Source organism: Dermacentor variabilis, chromosome 8 (genome assembly GCF_050947875.1).
Source record: "Dermacentor variabilis isolate Ectoservices chromosome 8, ASM5094787v1, whole genome shotgun sequence".
Taxonomy (NCBI): Eukaryota; Metazoa; Arthropoda; class Arachnida; order Ixodida; family Ixodidae; genus Dermacentor; species Dermacentor variabilis.
Window position 1 is genome coordinate 111,881,045 of NC_134575.1, and position 22,694 is coordinate 111,903,738.

A 22,694-nucleotide genomic window follows, 5' to 3' on the forward strand; every position below is an offset into this window, starting at 1 on the left:
GGGTGGGCCCCTATTCCAAGGCTCCACTGAGTCGTGCTGCATCGCTCGCGTGCGGCACTAGGGCCCTTTGGGCCGTGAGCTCGCTGCTGGTGAGCCGACTCTCCCATTGCTCCTCACTCGGGTGTTCTTGTTTGAGGAATGCTTTGTTGCGTTCGCACTCCCAGGTAATGTGGTAGAGTGCAGGTGGCCCTGTATTGTGTTGGAAACATCTTATTGAACACGTGTGTGTTGGGAAAGGAGTTTGTAGTCTGTGCCAGCTGGTCGCTTCCTCCTTTGTGAGGGCTTTGTGTGGTGGCAGATATCTGATTCTAGTTCCTCTATGTAAGTTCAGGGTCTCTGGGTATCCCCCCTCGCAAGCCTGTAGGCGGGTCTCCGGGGCATTCGACCGCCCTGCTCGGAACGCTTCGCCTCGAGCTAGGCTGTCCACCCTCTCGTTCCCCCCTATGCCTACGTGACCCGGGATCCAGATCAGGTTGTGCCTGGGCTTTTCCTTCTCAGCGGAGGAGGTTCCGCTGAGTATTCTGAGGGCAGTTTTGCTGATTCTGCCCCTCGTTTATTTCCTGCACATTTCTTTTGAGTCCGTCAGTATATTGAGAGGTCGGCCTGTTCTATAACCATCCACTGCCGCCAGCGCTACGGCAATCTGCTCGGCCTTCACTGTGCCAGCGACCTTTGCCGTAGCATACGTGATTGGTTTTCCTTCCTTGTTAACCACTTCCGCCGCAGCCACGCGTTTTCTTTCGTGTGGATATACGGCGGAGTCCGTGTATACTGTATTGTCTAGCTGGGCGAGCGTTCTCTCAACGTATTCGGCCCTAGCTTTTCGCCTGTTTTCGTGTAGGTTGGGATCCTTTTTTTTGGCAGTGGTCCCACATTAGTGGTTTTCCTGAGGTCGTCCGGTACGTCCGCGTATCTGTCTGTCAGTCCGCTCATATCCCGACCCAACCTCCTCAGGAGCGCTCGTCCCGTAGGGGTGCCTCTGAGTCTCGCGGTTTGCGTACTCAGCAGATCCTCGGCGAGCACGCTGAAGGTGATGCTGATGCCCAGCTGGAGCAACTTCTCGTTCGACGTGTTTCTGGGTAGACGCAGAGCCGTCTTGTACGCCTTCCTGAAGATGGTGTCCGCTTGCTCTCTTTCTGCCTTGGTTGTCACGTGGTACGGCAGGGAGTACGTGACTCGGCTGACAATTAGGCTGTTGACTAGCTTGAGAGTGTCTTCTTCTTTCATTCCGTATCTCTTTTGGGAGACCCTTTTGATCATACGGCCGACCTGTTCTGCCGCCTTGCTCAGCAGGTTAATGGTGTGGCTGCACTTCCGGCTGCGTTGTAGCCACATGCCCAGGATCCTAATCATTGTCTTCTCCGGGATGTTGTGTCCCTCGAGGGTCACCTCCAGTGTCGCTTTCGTTGGCTGCTTGCTGACCCTGAGGAGCTCCGACTTCTCCGTGGAGCATCTCAGTCCCCTTTCTCTGGTGTAGTTTTCCGCGCAGGTCGCCACTTCCTGCAGTTTTTCTTGCATCTTCTCTCCGAGCGATCCTTGGGTGACCCAGATCGTGGCGTCGTCGGCGTATATCGCGTGCTGAATGACTCGGATCTCCTTAAGTTTTCTTGCCAGGCCAATCATTACCACGTTGAAGAGGACGGGCGATATGACGGATCCTTGGAGTGTGCCCTTGCACTGCGTGGGGAAGACGTTGCTTCTCAGCTTGCCCAGCCCCACCGACGCCATTCTGTTGCTCAGGAAGTCCCTGACATAATCGTGCACTCTCTTCCCGCAGTTGGTGTTGTTGATGGGCTCCATGATGGCCGCGTGGCTCACGTTGTCGAAGGCCCCCTTTATGTCGAGGGCCATGACGACGTTTTCGCCCGTTTTCGGCATCGTCTCGAGCACTTCCTCCTTGAGTTGAAGTAGCACGTCTTGCGTTGAGAGGTTGATTCTGAACCCGTATATGCTGTCCGGGTACCATCGCTCGTTTTCCAAGTGCGACTGGATTCCCTTTGTGATGACTTTCTCGTACAGCTTGCCCAGGAACGACGTTACGGATATCGGCCTGAGATTTTCTATTCGGAGTTTCTTCCCTGGCTTATGAATCATTACGACGATTGTGGGTTTCCACTCCGCCGGAACTCTTCCTTCTTGCCAGAGCTTGTTGAGGTAGGCCGTCAGTTGGTCGATGGCCTCGTCGCCGACATTTCTGATTAGCGAGTTCCGGATTTTGTCCGCCCCCGCCGCCGTGTTCTTGGTGGCCGATCTTATCGCCTTGACGACCTCTTCTCTCATGATGGGTCGGTCCGTGGTAGGGTTTTCTTCGCCGCGGTATTCTTCCTTGTAGCTCTCGACCTGGTCTTTGCCGTAGCATTTGACCCGGACTTACTCAAGGAGTTGTTCGTCCGTGCCATCGTGCTGGTGGACTAGCCTCTGTATCGACTTGCTGCCTTCGGATTTGTTTTTGCTCGGGTCCATGAGGGCCTTGAGGATCTGCCACATTCTTGCCGTACTGAGGGTGCCGTTTAGCGAATCGCTAAATTGCTGCCACCCCTGTCTGGCCAGCTGCGTCGCGTACTCCTCCGTTTGCTTGGTGATGTCCGCAATTTTCTTTTTTAGCTTTCTGTTGAGTTTCTGTCTGTTGCACCTCTTGGTCAGCTCGCGTCTCGCCTCCCATAGCTTGAGGAGCCGCTTGTCCACCTCCGGCGTCTGTTCCGTCCTGTCTACTTCCTTCGTGTATAGGTCTTGGATTCGCCTGAGTTGTTGGCTCCACTCCCGCCGAAACAATGCTGCCTTCGAGCTGCTTGCAGTGCGCTCTAAAAGCGTCCCAGTCCGTCAGCCGAGCCGTGCCAATCTTCCTCCGTAGGTGGTCCGCCACCGTGCTGATCCTTCTAATGTGATGGTCGCTCCCAAGGTTCTTGAGCAGGTCTTCCCACTCCGCTTGTTTGGCGCCCCTGATAAAGGTTAGGTCGGGACTCGTGTCTGGACTGACGCTATTCCCCTGCTTGGTCGGTTGGTTCTCGTCGGTTAGCAGATCGCACCCTACGTTCTTTGCCGCCGTGCAGATGCCGCGCCATTTTTTGTCCTCGTTAGTATAGCCCTATCTCGGACTCTTGGCGTTAATGTCGCCCGCAATGATTAGAGTATTCCGCCCCGCTAACTTTTTCGCCTCCGCAAAGAGCCTAATAAAGTTCCCCTTTGTTTGTCTGGGTGGGCTATAGAGATTTACGATGTAGGTGCTCTTGGCTTTTCTTTTCTTTTTTGAATTATCTCCGTTATTAGGTGCTCTATTTGGGTATCCTCTATCTCTTTGTGTGCTATGGCTACTATTCGTTCGCTTATGAGGGTCGCGGTGCGGCCGCTCTCTTGACATGTGCAGTCCCTGAGCGTTGGGGTGTTGTTTGTTTCTTGCAACATGATTACGTCTGGTGGGGTTCCTCTGGTGTATATGAATTGCTGTAGGAGGCCCTGCTTGCGCTTGTATCCCCTGCAGTTCCATTGACAGATTTCTAAGTGTTGTTGCCGTTCTGCCATATCTGATTATTGTTGATTGCGTTGGGGGTTTCTGCGCCGAACCTACGTTCGTTGTATAGTCTGTCTCTGGCGTCGTTGGTTGTTGTTTGCGTATTCTGATTCTTTACGTAATTTCGGAAACTCTGCTCTTGCAGGGCAAACTTTTGTTGTGGTTGCTGTATTGCGCTTTGCATCTGTTGCATTTGACTTTGCATCTGGCTCAGTAGATTCATTATGAGACTTCTGATGTCATCAATAGAATTCCCGTTTTCGTTGTTTTGTTGTGCCAGCTCCATGGTCTGGGGTGGCGAAGAAGGTGTGCTAGTCGGTGTATAACCTGCCCTCATTTCTTGGTTTCCACTGATTAAGTCGTTTAGCTATTTCTTTAGTTGTCTCGATTCCTCGCCACTTTGCTAGAGTTCGGGCCTGAGACTGTTGATTTATTCAATTACTTGTCTGTCTTGTGTTGTTTGTGTGTTGTTCGAGTGCGGTGCAAAAAGCGATTTGGGAGGACCGTCACCCCAGCTCACCATAACTCCTCCGCCACTCTTCTTTTGCTGCTGTTTCTGCTGCAGCTGCTTCTTGTCGGTGTTGCCCAGGGGTGGGTATGACTCGTCCCGGACGGACGCTCGGCTTCGGCTTCGGCTCCTGCCGCGGCTGCGGCTCCGCGATCCGCTCCGGCCCGGGCGCTGGCATTCGTCCCGGAACCATAGTGGTCTTCTTCCTCGGCTTCGGCTTCTCCTGCGCCGTAGCTGCTGCTGGGTGCGCCATCGCAGCTCGCTCGCTGACTTGAGGCGTTGTTTGCAGTCTCTCGTACCCACCGCGTGGTCGGCGCCGCATAGCAGGCACTTGGGCGCGCACTTTTGCGCCTCCTCCGGGTTTTGGCAGCCGCACTGTCTGCTGGTCATGGTTTCCCGGTTTGGGCAGACGTCCATTCGGTGCCCCTGTTGGCCGCAGGCGTAGCACATCTGCCTCGTCGGCCGATACGGGTAGCAACACATCTCCCCACCGTAGTACAGCACCTGCTTGGGGAGGATGGGTCCGTCGAAGGCGATGAGGGCCGTGCTGGATCTCCCAAGCATTCTGGCTGCAAGGATCTTCACGCCTGGCGTGGGGACCCTGAGGTTGGTCTTTAGTTCTTCCGGCGAGGTCCCTGGGTCCACACCGTGGATGACCCTGCGCAATGTGCCTTACGGCGCCGCCACGTGGGCGTTGACGGTGTAGTTCTTGCCCCCGATGCTAAGCTGCGTGATGCGCCTAATCGTCTGGGCCGCCTCTTCGTTGTTGGTGCTGCTGATGATGATATTGAATTCGTTGCGCAGTCTGACGATGAGGTCTTCCGCCGTACATCCTTGCTCAGTGGCCGCGACCACCGCTCGCGCCACCTGGTGCTGCTGCAGGCTTTTATCAGCCAGTCCCCTCGGCTGAAGGACTACCTTAAGGTCGTATCTGGGGAGCGGCGGCAGTCTCCTCCTCGGCGCTCCTCCTCCCTCTCTCTTCATCTCCGGCGCAGTTGGCGCACCATATGTGACCTACGCTGCGCCAGGGGAATTTCCATTCCCCGGCGTTCCCGCCAAAACTTGCTGCTTGTTATCGTTGCGTTGGCGTCTTTTCTGCCTTCTTCACATAGCGATTTCCCAATCTGCATCGGTTCCGCCATTGTTGCTTACTTGTGAGCTTTGTGTCGATGGGGTGCTGCTTCCTAGGGCTTGGTGACTGCCTTCCGCCGCGGGTCCGCCTCGGACTAGCTGTTGCTTGGGAGCCGCCTCGGTGGTGTCTTGGAGGTCTTCCTCCCTGATTTCTTGCGATTCGGCCGAAAATCTTGTCGGGCCTGTCGCTGAGGGTCGGTCGTAGATGGGGTTGCTTGCTCGGGACATCGCTCCGGGCCTTCTTTACCTCGGGCCGAGGCCGGGGAGGTCGCGCAGCCCCGCTATTGCTCTAGGTCTTGATAGGCTTACCTCCCGGTTGGCCACATGGCAAACTCAAATGCCGATAAAATCCAAAATATCTCCGAATTATTTCTGACAGCCTGAGTGTATTCAACGTGCTCCCGAAGAACGGTACACGAACGTGTTTACATTCCAGCCCCCTCGGAATGCGGCCTCCGCTGTCGGGAATATAACCCGCGATCTGCAGCGCGCCCCCACAGTGACTTAGCTACAGCGGGCAGTCATTAGAGACGTGTCGCATGACCGGTTTGGTAAAACTGGCCCTTGAGACGCCCTTGGGCCCACGGCTTAGCCAGCCAAACATGCGAGCCATAAGGCACCTGAATGATCAATACATTTGGGACTCTAACCTTACTAGACGCGGCCGAGAGGCTTGCTTGCCTGATCATCTTAGAAGAATGAAGAGGGGGCAAATAAAAGTTACAAAATTTAAGTGAAATTGGGTTTCGAATTCTGTAGAGGGCTGGGAATCAAACCACGCAGCGACCTCCTCAGCACCAGTCCGCCATAGTAACTGACCCACCACAGCGGGTGACTTATCAGCGCCGTCACAGCATTGTGCCGCATAATGAGGACTAAATTATAGGCACATTCCTCATGATCCCTGGTAAAAGCGTGCCTTTATAAAACTCACCCTGTCGAGGCTGACGTGCGTAAGCAGCTCCGTTTGGTCGAGCAGCCGAACGAGAGGGCACACTTCGAACGGGAGCTCGATTCCCTCGACGCCGGTCAGATGGGCCGTGACAACCCGCTTGGAGAACGTGATGTGTTGCAGGAACTGCACCGGGTGAAAGTGCTCCAGCACTGACACGTTCAGGCTGACGCCCGAGAAACAGCGGTGCTCGCGCAGAAACCACAATGTAGCCAAGAGCACCGCAGCTTTGGGGTCGTACGGAGCAATGGGTACGTCACGGATCATGTTGAAGTCTAGGCTGCCTTCGCGCAGTTCGTCAAAGTCAATGCCGAAGGGGTTCAGGAGCTCGTTCAACTTTTGCTGCATAGCGCGCAATGACAAAAAAAAAATTTGTAAGAGCTGCTTCCTGAAACGAAATGAACGGGGTCGCTTCACGGCCAGAACTCGTACAAGGTGTGTCAGCATATGTAAAGTCTCGTATATGCAGAGTCCTCATCGTCTTGCCTCGCTTGTCCCTTAGCTACTCAGGGAGCTATTTTGTGCCGCATCAGTGTGGCCTCTTTATGCGTGTGAATTTATATGGGTTATTTGTCGAGATACTATAAACTTAACATTATTTAAACGCTTTATATGTGTGTAAAATTCTTTGTGTCGCTGACCTGCAGACACAACGAGCAGAAGAACGTCATCTGGTGTCTTAGTGACAGGAAACACTGCGACAAGCGTCTGTGCGGTGACTTTAACATAAACTGCAAGCAGTAAACAAGTGGATCGTAGCTAGCGTGTGCTGTGTACGATGCGCACGCTTCACTTTTCTGCATCTACGTGGCTGAATTGACGGAATGAGTTACCGCATGAGTCAACATTCAGCAGCGGGCAATTCCTTCGTTTTGCTGCGTACACGGGTTGAGCAGTAAAGGCATCTTCATTACATCCCGGGCGACAAAGGCGGCCCTCTCGAGCAACTCGAGGGCGTCCTCGAACTGCTCTTCGGCAAACCTCAGGAACCTCATTACCTCCATGTCCATGACCTGGAAAGTGTCAGAGATGTCGGGGCAACATATTGTTTAGATCCTAAAACAGCAGCAACATTTAGAGCCTAATCTAAGAATTATCCAGCACGAAATTATTAGTCGGTCGACGTTCCTAGAGAGAGTACCCAGTTATGTGACGCGTTCTTATCTCTGTCTCACTGATTACCAGCGTCAGACAGTGAAAGAGAATTGGGCAAAAATTGTCAAAGATTACCGTGCAAGTTCGCGAATCCCTGATACGCCTCATGTATTATGCGTGTGCTGCGACAGCGCTCTACTCTCGCGCTTCCTTCTGGACACGCTACGCCATTTGGAGGCGCTGCCGTGAAGCACGCGCATGCCCTGTGGCACATGCACATTAAGCCAAGTTGCTGTCGAAGAGGTTCACAGAAAAGCAGCGCATACCCATGTGAACGGAATTGACATTAGACTGCACAGCCTTCGGGATCATGTATTTGGTGGCATAGTTAGGAAGCCGGAAAGACGACTGGTGTGAGAATGCCACAATTCCTATAGGCATTTACATAAAACCCATGAGTTTGGTACCCAAACACAGATCTACGTGTGGTACAGATCTAGTACCGCAAGAAGGGCTTTTATCAGTTGGAATCGATTAGCTGATTGAGTTTCACATCTCAAGGAAACAGCCTTGAGCCATGGGCTGAGGGCGCAACCCTGGTTTTCTTTAACGTGCCCCTAAATATAACTGGGAAAGTGTTTTTCCATTTCACCCACATCGAAATGCTACCGTCGAGATAGGGCGTCAAACTCGTGACATAGAGCTGAACACAATATCTAGTCACTGAGCCACCGCTGGGGTGCGGCAAATGACCATCAAGATTCTTTTGAAACAGAAAAAGCACGTAGGGTCATTAAATAAAATACAGTTTGTTTTGCGCAAATTAAGCGAGAGTAACAGTAGCAGACACTTAAGTCCGCGCTCTTCCAAGTAGCCACAGGCGTACATGCTTGTCTCTGGAATATCGTGAGATACAACCAATGTGCACATGTAATTTTACTGATGGAAGCGGCACTAGGTCTTTTGAGGCAGCTTTATGAGCAGGAAAATCCCAGTTTGCAGCATTCATATACGCTTCCGGAGCAGAACATTTTGCTGTTTGAAGCAAGAAAAGAATGCTTTGCAGCACGAACTTACTGTTCTGGTGCAAAGTGGAAGCTCCTCATAAGTTCGTACTTTCTGAAAGATTGATTGCAACATGACCTATACAAAGAAGCATGTAATTTTTCATAATGTGCTGTTCAATCTTATTGTTGTTATATGAGAAGATGAACATAAGCGAATACTGAATGCTCACACACAAGAATTCAGCATTTCATTAAAGAATTTAACCATGTAGAGGTGTTTAATAGCCACAAGCAGTTCTGCCGGTCGTCAGCGCAGGGCACGGTCTCTTTGCACGAGCGGCGTTTTTCGAGAACAGCGCTAAAGAGCTTGACCCACAAGAAAGCGCTGGAGAGAATGACCCCCTATAGTGTTCCATTTCTTCGCTACAATTACCCTCGGGAGCGAAAAGGCAGCCGTGTGGCACGCGAATACCTGCTCACTATGAGTACTCACTATGCTCACTACTACGGCTTCAGGCGTTCGATGTCGACAATGTCTCATCCACTACGGCGCATGTTCGACCACAGTTGAATGGGTTCTACCACGTAGTTGAGGGGGGAAGCGCCTTCAACGATACAGTATGGCCCTTCAGAGTTGGTCAGTATGTTTGAAGAGAGCCCAGGTGCAGCGAATGGAAAGCCACACAAGCGCTCCAGCAAGGAAGGGGGGTGCAGAGATGGTGTGACCACGAGGGCTGTTCTGGCGCTCTTGGTCATTGGAGGAAAAGGGCCGTGCGAGATGGCGGCACTCTTCAGCATGTCTTACCGTGGAAGAAATGGGTGCACATTTAGATGCACCAACTGGTATGGTAAAATTGTGTCGATGGTGTGCGACAGCTGCCTGCCTTATAGTAAGAAAAAGGGTGAAAAGCCGATGTTCTCTGAGTAGCGATGTTCTACGCATATGTTACAAAGGGCAGAATGACGTCGCATTTGTTTGGCAGGACGCGACGTACATTGCAAGCATGTTGCCGAGCGTAAGGCTCTAGCATTCTGTAGGGCCAATGGTTTGAGGACGGTACGCCGTAGTTATGCGATGATCAAGGTGGAACTCTTTATGAATGGCTACATCTACTTCGTATAGGAAGACACGTCCGCGATCACTAAGCGGTTCCTCAGGTGCTTCATGACTCAGGATGAATCGATGCAGCAGGAAGACGGCAACGTCGCGCGTTGTAGCTGCTGGCAGGGCGGGAGTTTCGGTGTATCGCATGTGGTGGTCAACCGCCTCAATGACCCAGCAATTTCCAGCCGATGTCAGGGGATGGGACCCATACAAATCGATGTTGACAGACCCAAACGGCCCGGTAAGACAAGGTAAACGTTGAAGACCGGCTGGCGAGAGGAGTGGAGATTTGCGGCGCTGACAATCAGGAGAAGAGCGAACGAACTTCTGAACGTAGCTGTACATCCGCCGCAAGAAGTAACGCTTTCGAAGGCCACGATCAGCTTTGAAAACGCGCGAGTGCGAACACTGTGAATCCGCGTGCAAGCTGCGCATATGTCAGAACGGAGACTGCGATGTACTACTAGTAACCACTGGTGCCTGTCGGGGTTATAATTGCGTCGGTGAAGCAGATTATCGCGAATGGCTAAATGGTGAGCTCGACGACACAGCGTGTGAGTGCATGGTGGTGCAGAAGAACCAGACAGCAAGTCTATAGTAGAGGTAATCGCATAGTCCTTGCGCGGCACAGACACGATAGTGGTTAAGTCGAGCGAAGTAACGGCAAAGCGGGATAGTGAGCTGCAGCCATTGTCCTCAGACAAAAGAAAGCGCGAATGCGCATCGACGTCAGAATGCTGGCGTCCGCTGCGGTACAGAAAGCAGACATCGTATTCCTGCCGCCAGAGTACCCATGGGAAAAACGGCCTGAAGGATATTTCAAGGATGACAACCTACATAGTGCATGTTGGTCCATGTCTACATCAAATGGGCATCCTTACAAATTGGACCAGCACTTCATGAGAGCCCAATTGGTGGCTGGGCATTCTTTTGCTGTCACAGTGTAATTGTTCTCAGCTTTTGTAACCGTACGTGCGTAACCCACGACATATTCAGGAAACATCTGTTTGCTCTGGGCAAAAACAGCACAGAAGTCAACGCTGCTAGCATCTGTCGGGCTGTCGGGTCATAATGGCTCAGAATTGGCGGAGATGTTAGCAAACAACGGAGGTTTGTGAAGGCCTCCACGCACTCAGACGACCCCGAAGTGAGGGGCCCGTTGCTTCTATGTAGTTTCGTCAGGGGCGATATGATGGCGGCGAAATTGCGAATGAAGTGTCTGAAGTAGGAACCATGGCTGATGAAACTGCGCAATTCTTTGACGGACGTTGAATTAGGCGATCCAGTTATGGACCCATGTTTGGGTGGATCGGGGAGAATACCATCCTTGGATGTGACGCAACCGAAAATTCTCAACTGCCGAGCAGCAAATCGGCACTTCTTGAGGTTTGTTTGTAGTCCTTAGTTTGTTAAACACTAAAACAGACCGGAGCCGTTGAAGGTGCGTGGTGAAGTCAGGAGCGAAAGAATGTCGTCAAGAAAGCACAAGCACATGTTCCACTTCAAGCCGAGCACAACTATGCCAATCATACGCTCAAACGTTGCGGACGCATTACAAAGTCAATAGGCACTACGTCAAGCTCGTATAAGCCGCCCGGTGTTACAAAAAATGTCTTGGGCAGATCGGTGTCCACCATAGGTGCTTGCCAATTCTCTGAGCGCCAATCTAAAAATGAAAAGAATTCTGCACCTTGTAGACTGTAAATCGCGTCCTCTATGCGCGGGAGAGGGTAGACGCCCTTACGAGTGATGTCGTTGAGGCAGCAGCAGTCTACTCAAAGCCGCACAGAACCATGTTTCTTCGTAACTAGGATGCCAGAGGATGCCGATAGACTCATGGAAGGTCGTATCACCCCGTTGCGAAGCATGTCGATGACTTGTTCGCGGACTACAGGACATTCTCCGGGAGACACACTGTACCTACGTTGGCGCAATGGCGGTTGCGGGCCAGTATCGATGCAATTTGTAACAGTTGGCGTCCGGCCTAGGGAATATTGTCAGTATCAATATACGTCGAAACCTACGTCAAAGCCTACGTCGACAGAAGAAGGAAATTCTTCTAGAGGGCACAAAAACTGAGATCGCAGTACAGGTGTAAGGGCATCGGCAATAGAAGAACCAAACACATCAGTGGGGGATAGGTCACATGTAGAAACAGCACTGAACGCAGTGGAAGTAGCACATTAATTGTCACTGGGCACGTTCATAACTTGCACGTCTTCTATCGCTTTTATATTGCCAAGGCATTCCCCTCGTATCAGCAACATGGTGTGTAGAAACGGGTCGCAAACGCAAATAATGTAGCACTGTGGGATGTTCACTGTCGCAAAAGGCAGCAGCAGACCTTTCCGTGAGGGAAAGCGGTGAGATGGAGACAGCAGTGCAACAGCGTCTGAGATTTTGTTTGCAGGACATGAACACGTAGCTTTGACATACAGTGATGATGTTTGTAATGGACTGAGGATTCCTGGCAAGTACCATGTTGCAAGCATCGTTTTCCATCCTTTCGAAGACACTTCTGATCTTGTCATCTCGGACATCGTCGCATTGTCTTTCTTACACAAGTTGAGTACATGTTCAATCTTGCTGGTAAAGGATTCACCGGGATGCTGCGCATGTTCTCGCAAACGCGATTCCGCTTCCAGCTTGCGCACGGCAAGGTGACCAAACACAGCCACTTAAGAGGCCTTGAACGAGGACCACGTCGGAAAGTCGGTCTCATGGTTGTTGTACCAGAGACTGGCGACACCGGCGAGATAGAGCACGGTGCTCAGTTTTGCCGGATGGTCCCCTTTGTTGTGGGCGCTTACCCTTTCATACATTGTCAGCCAATCCTCGATGTCGATGTAGTCCGCGCCGCTGAAAATGGCAGGGCCTTTGTGGCGGGGACACCAGAGCACAGGACCGTCTGGGGAAGTGCTTGCTGTGGTGGAGTAGGAGGCGTTTGCTGGGCTGCATCTTCAGACATGGTTGACCTTAGGGTACGGGATCGAAGTTCCAGGGTTGACGTTGTAGGCCGAAGCAACCTCCAACACTTGTATAGGTGTTTATTAGGCACCAGTGGTTGGACCCACAGTACGCAGGGCACGGACTCTCAGCACGAGCGCCATTTCCCGAGAACAGCGCTGGAGAGCTTGACTTACCATAAAGCGCTGGAGTAGATGGCCCCCTATAGTGTTTCTCCTCTTCGCTCCAATTATCAACTTATTTTAATTTCAAGGAATTCAGCCACTTGCAGTGTAGACGCCTATCATATGTTCACGTACGCAGGCAGCATGGTCACCGCTGCATAAATTGCACTATGTCATCAACGCGTCTATACATGTTAATTAATTTTCGCGAGTGAAATAAAATGTACAGTTGGTACAGAGTTGGAGTGATCGGGCGGCCGCGGCCAACAGATAAGATGGCATCGCCGTAGGGCCGGTGGCTCGTCGGTCCCATATCACCCAGCCCAGGCGATTGCTTCTGTTCGCGCTCACGGCGAAACAGAAATCTGCTGCAGTTTGTTTTTCACATGAAGTAGCACTTAATAGAAAAAACATTTTATCAAGTGTGCGGGTATTTCTTAAAGCTGCGCCTAGTGCTCAAACCACTGGCGTAATCACCACAACGGCCCGACGGCCTTTTCTCTCGAAAATAGAACGCAAACGTCGATCAGCGAATCGGCTCCGATGGCTTTCGAGTACTACGTTTCGCTTCCTATTCGCATCGACAAAAGTAAGAAAACCAGTTCGTTTAAGTCCATGTTAATCGTGTTATAAATAAATAAGCGCACTTTGATGAGCTGCCCCAAGCTCGCAGGCACCGTCGGTCCTCATTATGGCGGCCGTCAGCTAGACAGAACGTCATCTCGTTCAGCCGTATGTCCATGGGTGGAAATGCAAGAACGTGAAGGGTGCGCGTCAAAGAAGCCCACGTAGTCAAAATTAATGTGGAGCTCAACAATACCGCATGCCTCAAAATCAAATCGCTGCGTCGGCACTGCCACTCCCCCCTCCGCCTAAAAAAAAGAAGGCGAGTGGGGGTGGTGAATGTGGACTGAACCTAGGCAGCGTACAGGACCTAGAATACTAGGGTGCCTCGATGCGCCCGCCCCCCTCGCAGCTCCTATGGTATACTGTAGAAGATATCGACGGTGCCTACCGTTTGCAAACATCATTAGGTCTATATGATGTACCTGTGATGGAAAGCATGCGAGGGTGAGTCGCAAAGAAAGGTGGCTTCATGCGCGGCGCCTTCTCACGCGAGCAAACACGTATTCCCAATTCGGAGCAGGTGCGGTTCGCGCAGGCCTGGCGCAATACCTGCCATAAAGGACAATTTTACGCATGCTGTAGCAGTATTTCCTTTGCAGCGCAGTTTGGCGCAATTCGCTCAGCACTTCCATCATTGTAATGTTTTGTGAAGATGTAAATAAATTGAAAATCTCGAAGTAACCATTCTGGCGAAATATTACAGTCGTAGTGGTTGCTAATAATTATGGTCGGATACATCATCTTTTCAAGCACACACATAAAGCGGCCCGGGTATCCATGTAAACGCACTCAATCGCGCGGCGTTTGCGTGCGAGGTTTTACTGCGCTAACAATTATATAGACCCTCTATAGGCACTATATTGCCGTCGGCGACGCTGTCGAAGTGTTGTTCCGTGCAAAGACTAAGGGGATAAAACCGTCGCCGCGCGCCGCATACTATATGTGCGAGTGAAAGTGTGCAAAGGAGCTGATGATCGCGGCTAAATCTCGCGCACGTAAGGGAGGAAAGCAGAAAAGAACACGCCGTCTTTGGTCGCGCACTACGTTCCGGTGCAGGAGAGGGAGCGGGCGGCGTTGCCCTACGTATTGCGCAGCCGCGAGGGCCACATCTTGAAACCGATCTGTGTTGAGGGCAGAGTCTAGGAGTTTCGGCGGCTCATGCCTTCGTGAATTCTGAATCTCGCCGCTGTGTTTGCGTTGAAGTGATCGACAGCAAGAAAGTCACTTCCCTCGCTACTCTGCGGCGGAGTCTAAAGGTGCACCTACGACTCGTACGTTTGTGCGTGCTCAACGCTCATTTTGCGTTGAAGTGATAGACAGCACGAAGGGCCTTTGCACGGTGCGGATGACGCGCTTCCTCACGCCAGCGTCTTTACAGGGAGCGTCTGCGCTCATCGAGTGCGATGTGTTCATATTTGCTTGCGCACCCTGACACCATGCTTCTCAATTGAGTTACTAAGTGAATGTTTGAAAGTATATACAGGTGACAAAACTATTAACCCACTTTGTATAGCTGTCTATTACTTTGCTGTTGCAAGCTAAGCTTCACCTTTCGTGCGAAACTTCGACTTTTTACATTGGTGTCCGGTGCTTAATGCACGAAATTACCTTTACGCTCATATCTGATTATAACTTATGAGGTGCGCACGTGCTAAAGCTTTTATAGCAACGGGAAAATGGTTGACGCACAACGACGCTACTAGATTGCATGACTGCCTTCGACGTTCCTGCTTTTACGTTTCAGTTGGCCATTTACCCTTGTGGCCTGTGTTGAGGCATCTACGCATCATCGTTGTTTAAGTGTTTGCTGCGAGGGGCATCAATCAGCACGCTGTCGAAAAGGGTAGTGTAAATGAGACGCCGACTATGGTACAATTTATGAGTTTGCTTTCTACGCGGTCTGTACCGAAAAGAAATTCACAATGGGCCGGAAAGGAAACGCAAGTGAACTTTATGAAGGAATGTTTGCAACACAAATAAACTGCGTGTAAATCACATACACTGAACGGTACCTCTTTGCGATCAGTGATAGTAATGCGCCCGTATTTTGTCAAATCAGCTGTTCTGATTAAAAGCAACATCAGTACCATTTTAATGGAAAGCTCTCGCACGAAAATGGCTTGTTGCAGTCCACATTCAAGGTTCCATTTTGGTTGACGCATTATAATCGTGCATCACAACAAAATCCTATATTTGATGGAAAATGACCCGACGGTTTTACCCAGCGTTGAAGATGAAATGAAAGCCCTACATTTAGGAAAATTTGAGGCTGCAAAGACAGGATAGATTAAGCCTAACGTGTACCAGAGCGACCACGCTAACCTTGTCGCTTGTAGGACTGCCAGTATCATGGCTGGGTGGCTACAAGCAGAGGCTGTCTTCACAGCGCACAACAGAGCGCCCATGTATACGTTCAATAATTCAACGGCACAGATGCATACGCGTACACAATACGCTAACCTGTTAGCGAAGTTTGCATCAGGATGAGAAATCATTGCATATTCTTCCGGTAGACAGACAAATATTAAGGTTTTGACGATAGAAAAGACGCAAACGCTATTCAATCCTTCACGAAAAATGAGTTGAAAGCTGCTCTTAAGACAAGCATAACACGGTAGATTTCCTAAAGCAGCTTTCGAGCTGCAAAACACTAAATTATCTTAACGATTGACTTCAGTACCCGAAAGCTACTGCTTGCGTTAGTGATGTCGTAATGCCTGGATCTGGCTTATTATAGGCCACCTAGGGTTCTTCAGCATGAAATCTCTGCGTGAATGCTTTTATGCGTTCCGGCTTTATTTGAGGGCCAAGGCACGATTAGTAATCGAATCGGTAACTTCGTGTTACAACACCACGGATTACATTCAAAAGTTACTTACTGAAAGGGCGCATTGAGCATAGCGTGAAATTGGGATACATGGTGTTCGTTTATCACGTTGTGCGCTTGGTCCAACTAAAACCGCGATATGAAACACCAGAAAAGGACCACAGAGCGCAAACCAACGCGACATGGAGCTTCGTGCCGCAACGCCATAGACACTGAGCTCGCGTGGCGAGTCGGCCTGCACTGCGTCATTTAGTATTCTTCGGACACACTTTCCACAGCTGGCGTTATTATATTAAGTTCTGAGACTTTGCGCGCCAAAACCACAATACAATTAGCAAGCACGCCGTAGTGGACGTATCAGGAATAATTTCGACCAAATGGAGCTCTTGAACTTTCACCCAATGTACGGCACACACGCGTTTTCGCATATCGCACCCCATCAGAATGCGGCCGCCGTGCTTCAGGATTTTTCCCGCTCGGTGAGGCTTAGCAGTGCAACGGCAAAGCCACTACGACACAACGGCGGGTGTGTTCCCATTTCATCTGCCCCCCGAAGTACTCAGCGTATTACACGTTAGAGCGGCACACATAATGGCTACCAAGCTCCCTATTTATTGGACAACCGAAGCTTATCTCTCACAGCAGACAAGTCGCTGTAGATTTCGAGGTTATTTCTCAGATAAAGCGGTCGTCGGGACTCCAATTGCCAAGATTTGTTCTAGTTAGCTGGATACAAAGAGCTTCTGGCAGTGGAACTGTAGAGCTGGCTACAGAGAACGCACTCAAAGGCAGGAGAAGTCGTAGCCGATGACAACACTTACGTTTAGCGACGTCAGGAGCCGTGGGCTTGACCCAGTTGCTTAACCGCGTGCAGAAAGCAGTGCTAAGCCACTGCGGCACGCTGCACTGTCTTGGAACAGCTTCCCCGCCAGCAATGGCGCCGCAGTTGCAAATTCTTCTTCTTCGAAACACGAGCGGCAGTTTGGTCGAAAAATCAAAAAGGAGGAAGACAATGTTGCCTACGTCCAGGTCCATCATTTCAGTTGAACAAACTCTCATCTAATATTAAAAAAAAATAACCAACAATGAGCCCATCATAATGTTGCTATATGGAGCCATCTAAAAGGCGGTCTCGAGCATCAGCAAGCCGAGTCCCAATTTGGCTGGTTTTGGCCATACTTTCGCCACGCGCAGCTTTAAGCCCCCCTTGTTTCGTCGTCGTTTAAATCAGAAATGTGGTAGGCCTCATTTACTCATCATTTTCGTGCTGCGAAGAAAGCATGCGTGAGAAAGCATCCGATGCAAATGTTGCGGCAATTACAGAGAACCAAATATGACCAAATACGAAAAACATCTCGATGTGAGATGCCACGTTGATCGTTTGAAGCTTGAGTTTAGCTTCTTGCAGGTTGTAGTGCACCATTTCAAATCCTTCAGTAGGTAGGCCGCTGCTGCATTGAACATTTGTTTTCGTGAGGGACAAAAAGCTGTCTTTACACGCTAATGGCTCCGATAATATTTTTCTATTGGTGGAAATTATGTTTGCTTTAATATCGTAAGGAAGGATAAAATATTCGTGAACACCTAATAACAAATGACCATCCTATACGAATCCATATACAGCAACTCCAAGCTTCACTCTTGGAGTTGTTGTATATGGCTCCCTCTCTAATGGCAGCAATAAAGACTAATTCTATTTCCTCGGAACACTTTGTGACATCTATCGGTGCCACTGCAAAGTCCGCGCGAAGCCCTTTGCCTGCAATCTGAGATGGTGTGGCATTCGAGGTTGCACGGTTGACGCGCCTGTGCGTATGGCCACGTACTTGAGCCGGACTCCTCTATGGCGCGCATTTGTATTAATATCACTGGAACCTCCGGCAACTTCAAGTTCCAGGGACTTTATCACCTGCGGCCACGTTGCGGCAACTAGCGCCGTGCCTCAGAAGCCGTCAGAGAAGCGTGGTGCGCCGGTGCATGTGAACGCTGACAATTATAGGCCTCCTCGCCAGGTCTGGCCCTGTTGAGCTGACAAGTGCAGTGCATACAACGCGGGCTAAAGATCGTGTCTGCTAAGCATTACATCACTGCGGGCCGCGGGAACAGCTCACATTTCAAACAAATTGCTCTATTCCTCGCGGGCGCCACGTTCCCACCCGGGCAGTCGACGTATAACGCACAAGTGTGCCTACGCAGATGGGAGTGCTGTGACGACACGCATAGCGGCGCGCGACTTTGAGAATTATTCGAGGGAACAGCAGTTATTTGTTTCATATATTGCTTCAATAGATCAAATAAAGTTCAGAGAAACAATAAAACCTACAAACCGAACGTTTGCGCGTCTTTGTTTACTCCGTACCTTAGCAAGAGAGATGTACTTCCGCTGCATCTTGTCGTTCATATAAAGTGCAGTCAAGCGCCCAAAGAGCGAAACTATATTACTATCTACCGTGTTCCAGCACGCGATTATGTTCTATGATGCGCTTGCGTCTGCCTCTGTGTTCGTGCAGCGGAAGTGGACCGCGGAGCAAAAAAGCGAGAGAAAACAAAAAAGAAGCCGGGGTCCGTAACGGATGTTTCACGCGATCCTCTGGCTCCGGTATGAGGGAAAGCCGGGAAAGAATTTCACTTGCGGCGGCTGTAGGGGGCAAGTGGAGAGACCGTTATATTGGCGATGACGCTCCCGTTTTGAAATAATGGGGTTCGCGGCACTGAAATATCTATATCTCGGCTATTCAGCAGCCAAATTGAAAAAAAGAAATTATTGCGGTAGAGGGCACATAGAGAGTATATAACAAAAATTTTTTACGTGATCTGTTGAGCGGCCCGATAGCCCCCTCTCTCCCTGTGGGCATCCGGGGCGCAGCGCATAGAAGCGACAAGCTGCTGTGCTTGAGGAAACCGTCTCAAGCTGCTTCGATTCTGCCTAGCAATCAAGATGCGCTAAAGATTTTTTTGTTTTTCAAGAGTCCCATGAACGATGTTAGGCTCGTATGTTTAGACAGCACACCTTTGGCATCAGCCTGCGTTTCCTATATTAGGGATCGGTTCATATTATTGGCTATCTCCAGAGCCGGAAAGGAAACTGGTGTGACAACGGCAAGAATGGGGCTCACATGAAAAGGAAATTAAACTCATCATCATCAGCAGTATGGCTAAGCCCACTGCAAGGCAAGTACCTCTCCCATGCTTTTCCAACTACCCCGGTCATGTGCTAATTTTGCATATGTTGTCCCTGTAAATTTCTTAATCTCATCCGTCCACCTAGCTTTCTGCCGCGGCCTGCTCCGCTTCCCTTCTCTTGGAATCCAGTCCGCAACCCTTAATGACCATCGGTTATTTTCCCTCCTCATTACATGCCCATGCCCATGCGCATTACTTTTTCTTCATTTCAAATAAGATGTCATTAACACGCGTTTCTTCCCTCATCTAATCTGCTCCCTTCTTATGCCCCCCCCCCGCCCTTAAGGTTACACCCATCATCCTTCTTTCCATAGCTCGTTGCGTCTTCCTCAATTTAAGTAGAACCGTTTTCGTAAGCCTCCTGGTTTCTGCCCCGTAGGTGAGTACTCGTAAGGCACAGCTGTTATGCACTGGTCTCAGATAGAGAGCACGCAACTGCTCGCTCAATGGCATAATACAGTTCAGTAATTGATTTGTGGCTACTGCAGCACGCTGGGTATGTCTACGGCTCTTATTATTCATTATGCAAAAAAGAGGTGAGGCGTGCAGACAGGACACAAGAGTAGAGAAGGAGACAACACGAACGCCGACTTGTTAGCTGGCAATATTAAAATACAATATGCTGTCTAATTTTACTGGATAAGTATATGGGCTTCGAATGATGTATGAAACGCAACAACAGCTATTTGTATATTTTTGTTTATTGAATGTTTTGCGAATATCATAATTTTAATATACCCGGCATAGCCAATCTCTCTATTACTGCCGACGTTATTGAGATTTGTGCTTAACCAATGTAGCGACGCACCGTATTGCTGAAGATAACGTCATTTAGATTTGTGAAATGTGAATTGCTTCAGCTACATGCGACCTACAATGTCTCCTGGATCGGCCCACATTGTTGTGACACTGGCTTGCCAGCGTTGGCCATGGCCAAGGTGGCATGACGACTCTATGGCGACCATGGAATCACGTTAAAGGAATGACGAATGTGGCATGACGACAGCGGCATGACGGCAATGGGATAATGATTCGCGAATGATGACGATAGTGTTACGACGACAGCATGACGACAACGGGATGACGACGAGTGCATAGCGACGATGGCGTAACGACGATATTATGACGGGAAGCGGGTAACAAATCTGGAATGATTATGAGTGAAGGACCCCGACCGCGTCACGACGACTTTATGACGACGATGGCATGACAACGGCGGCATGAACACGACAGAAAGACGAATGCAAGATTACGATGAAATTAGGTAGATGGAATGACATAGACGGTTAGACGACGACGGCATGACGACAATGGGATGACGACGAGTGCATAGCGAAGATGGCGTGACGACGATAGTATGACGGGAAGCGGGTAAGAAATCTGGAATGATTATGATTGAATGACGCCAACCGCCTCACGACTACTGTATGACGACGATGGCATGACAACGGCGGCAAGATCACGACAGAATGTCGAATGCAAGATTACGATGAAATTAGGTAGATGGAATGACATAGACGGTTAGTCGACGACGGCATGACGGCAATGGTATGACGACGAGTGCATAGCGACGATGGCGTGACGACGATAGTAGGACGGGAAGCGGGTAACAAATCTGCAATGATTATGATTGAATGACGCCAACCGCGTCACGACTACTGTATGACGACGATGGCATGACAACAGCGGCAAGATCACGACAGAATGTCGAATGCAGGATTACGATGAAATTAGGTAGATGGAATGACATAGACGGTTAGACGACGACGGCATGACGGCAATGGTATGACGACGAGTGCATAGCGACGATGGCGTGACGACGATAGTATGACGGGAAGCGGGTAACAAATGTGGAATGATTATGATTGAATGACGCCCACCGCGTCACGACTACTGTATGACGACGATGGCATGACAACGGCGGCAAGATCACGACAGAATGTCGAATGCAAGATTACGATGAAATTAGGTAGATGGAATGACATAGACGGTTAGACGACGACGGCATGACGACAATGGATGACGACGAGTGCATAGCGACGATGGCGTGACAACGATAGTAGGACGGGAAGCGGGTAACAAATCTGGAATGATTATGAGTGAAGGACCCCGACCGCGTCACGACGACTTTATGACGACGATGGCATGACAACGGCGGCATGATCACGACAGAAAGACGAATGCAAGATTACGATGAAATTAGGTAGATGGAATGACATAGACGGTTAGACGACGACGGCATGACGACAATGGGATGACGACGAGTGCATAGCGAAGATGGCGTGACGACGATATTATGACGGGAAGCGGGTAGGAAATCTGGAATGATTATGAGTGAAGGACCCCGACCGCGTCACGACGACTTTATGACGACGATGGCATGACAACGGCGGCATGATCACGACAGAAAGACGAATGCAAGATTACGATGAAATTAGGTAGATGGAATGACATAGACGGTTAGACGACGACGGCATGACGACAATGGGATGACGACGAGTGCATAGCGACGATGGCGTGACGACGATAGTATGTCCGGAAGCGGGTAACAAATCTGGAATGATTATGAGTGAATGACGCCAACCGCCTCACGACTACTGTATGACGCCGATGGCATGACAACAGCGGCAAGATCATGACAGAATGTCGAATGCAGGATTACGATGAAATTAGGTAGATGGAATGACATAGACGGTTAGACGACGACGGCATGACGGCAATGGTATGACGACGAGTGCATAGCGACGATGGCGTGACGACGATAGTATGACGGGAAGCGGGTAACAAATGTGGAATGATTATGATTGAATGACGCCCACCGCGTCACGACTACTGTATGGCGACGATGGCATGACAACGGCGGCAAGATCACGACAGAATGTCGAATGCAAGATTACGATGAAATTAGGTAGATGGAATGACATAGACGGTTAGACGACGACGGCATGACGACAATGGATGACGACGAGTGCATATAGCGACGATGGCGTGACAACGATAGTAGGACGGGAAGCGGGTAACAAATCTGCAATGATTATGATTGAATGACGCCAACCGCGACACGACTACTGTATGACGACGATGGCATGACAGCGGCGGCAAGATCACGACAGAATGTCGAATGCAAGATTACGATGAAATTAGGTAAATATAATGACATAGACGGTTAGACGACGACGGCATGACGACAATGGTATGACGACGAGTGCATAGCGATGATGGCGTGACGACGGTAGTATGAGGGGAAGCGCGTAACAAATCTGGAATGATGATGATCGAAGGACCCCGACCGCGTCACGACGACTTTATGACGACGATGACATGACAACGGCGGCATGATCACGACAGAATGACGAATGCAGGATTACGATGAAATTAGGTCGATGGAATGACATAGACGGTTACACGACGACGGCATGACGACAGTGGTCTGACGTTACTGAAATGATGAGGATGGTACGATAACGGCCGGACGACGAAGTTAGGAGGACAAAGGGATGGCATCAACTGTATGACGACAATGGTATGATGACGACGGCATGATGGGAGTCGCACGACGAAACTTGAATGACAACGAAGAAACCGATGACGGTATCAATATCAACAGTACTTAGTAGCCG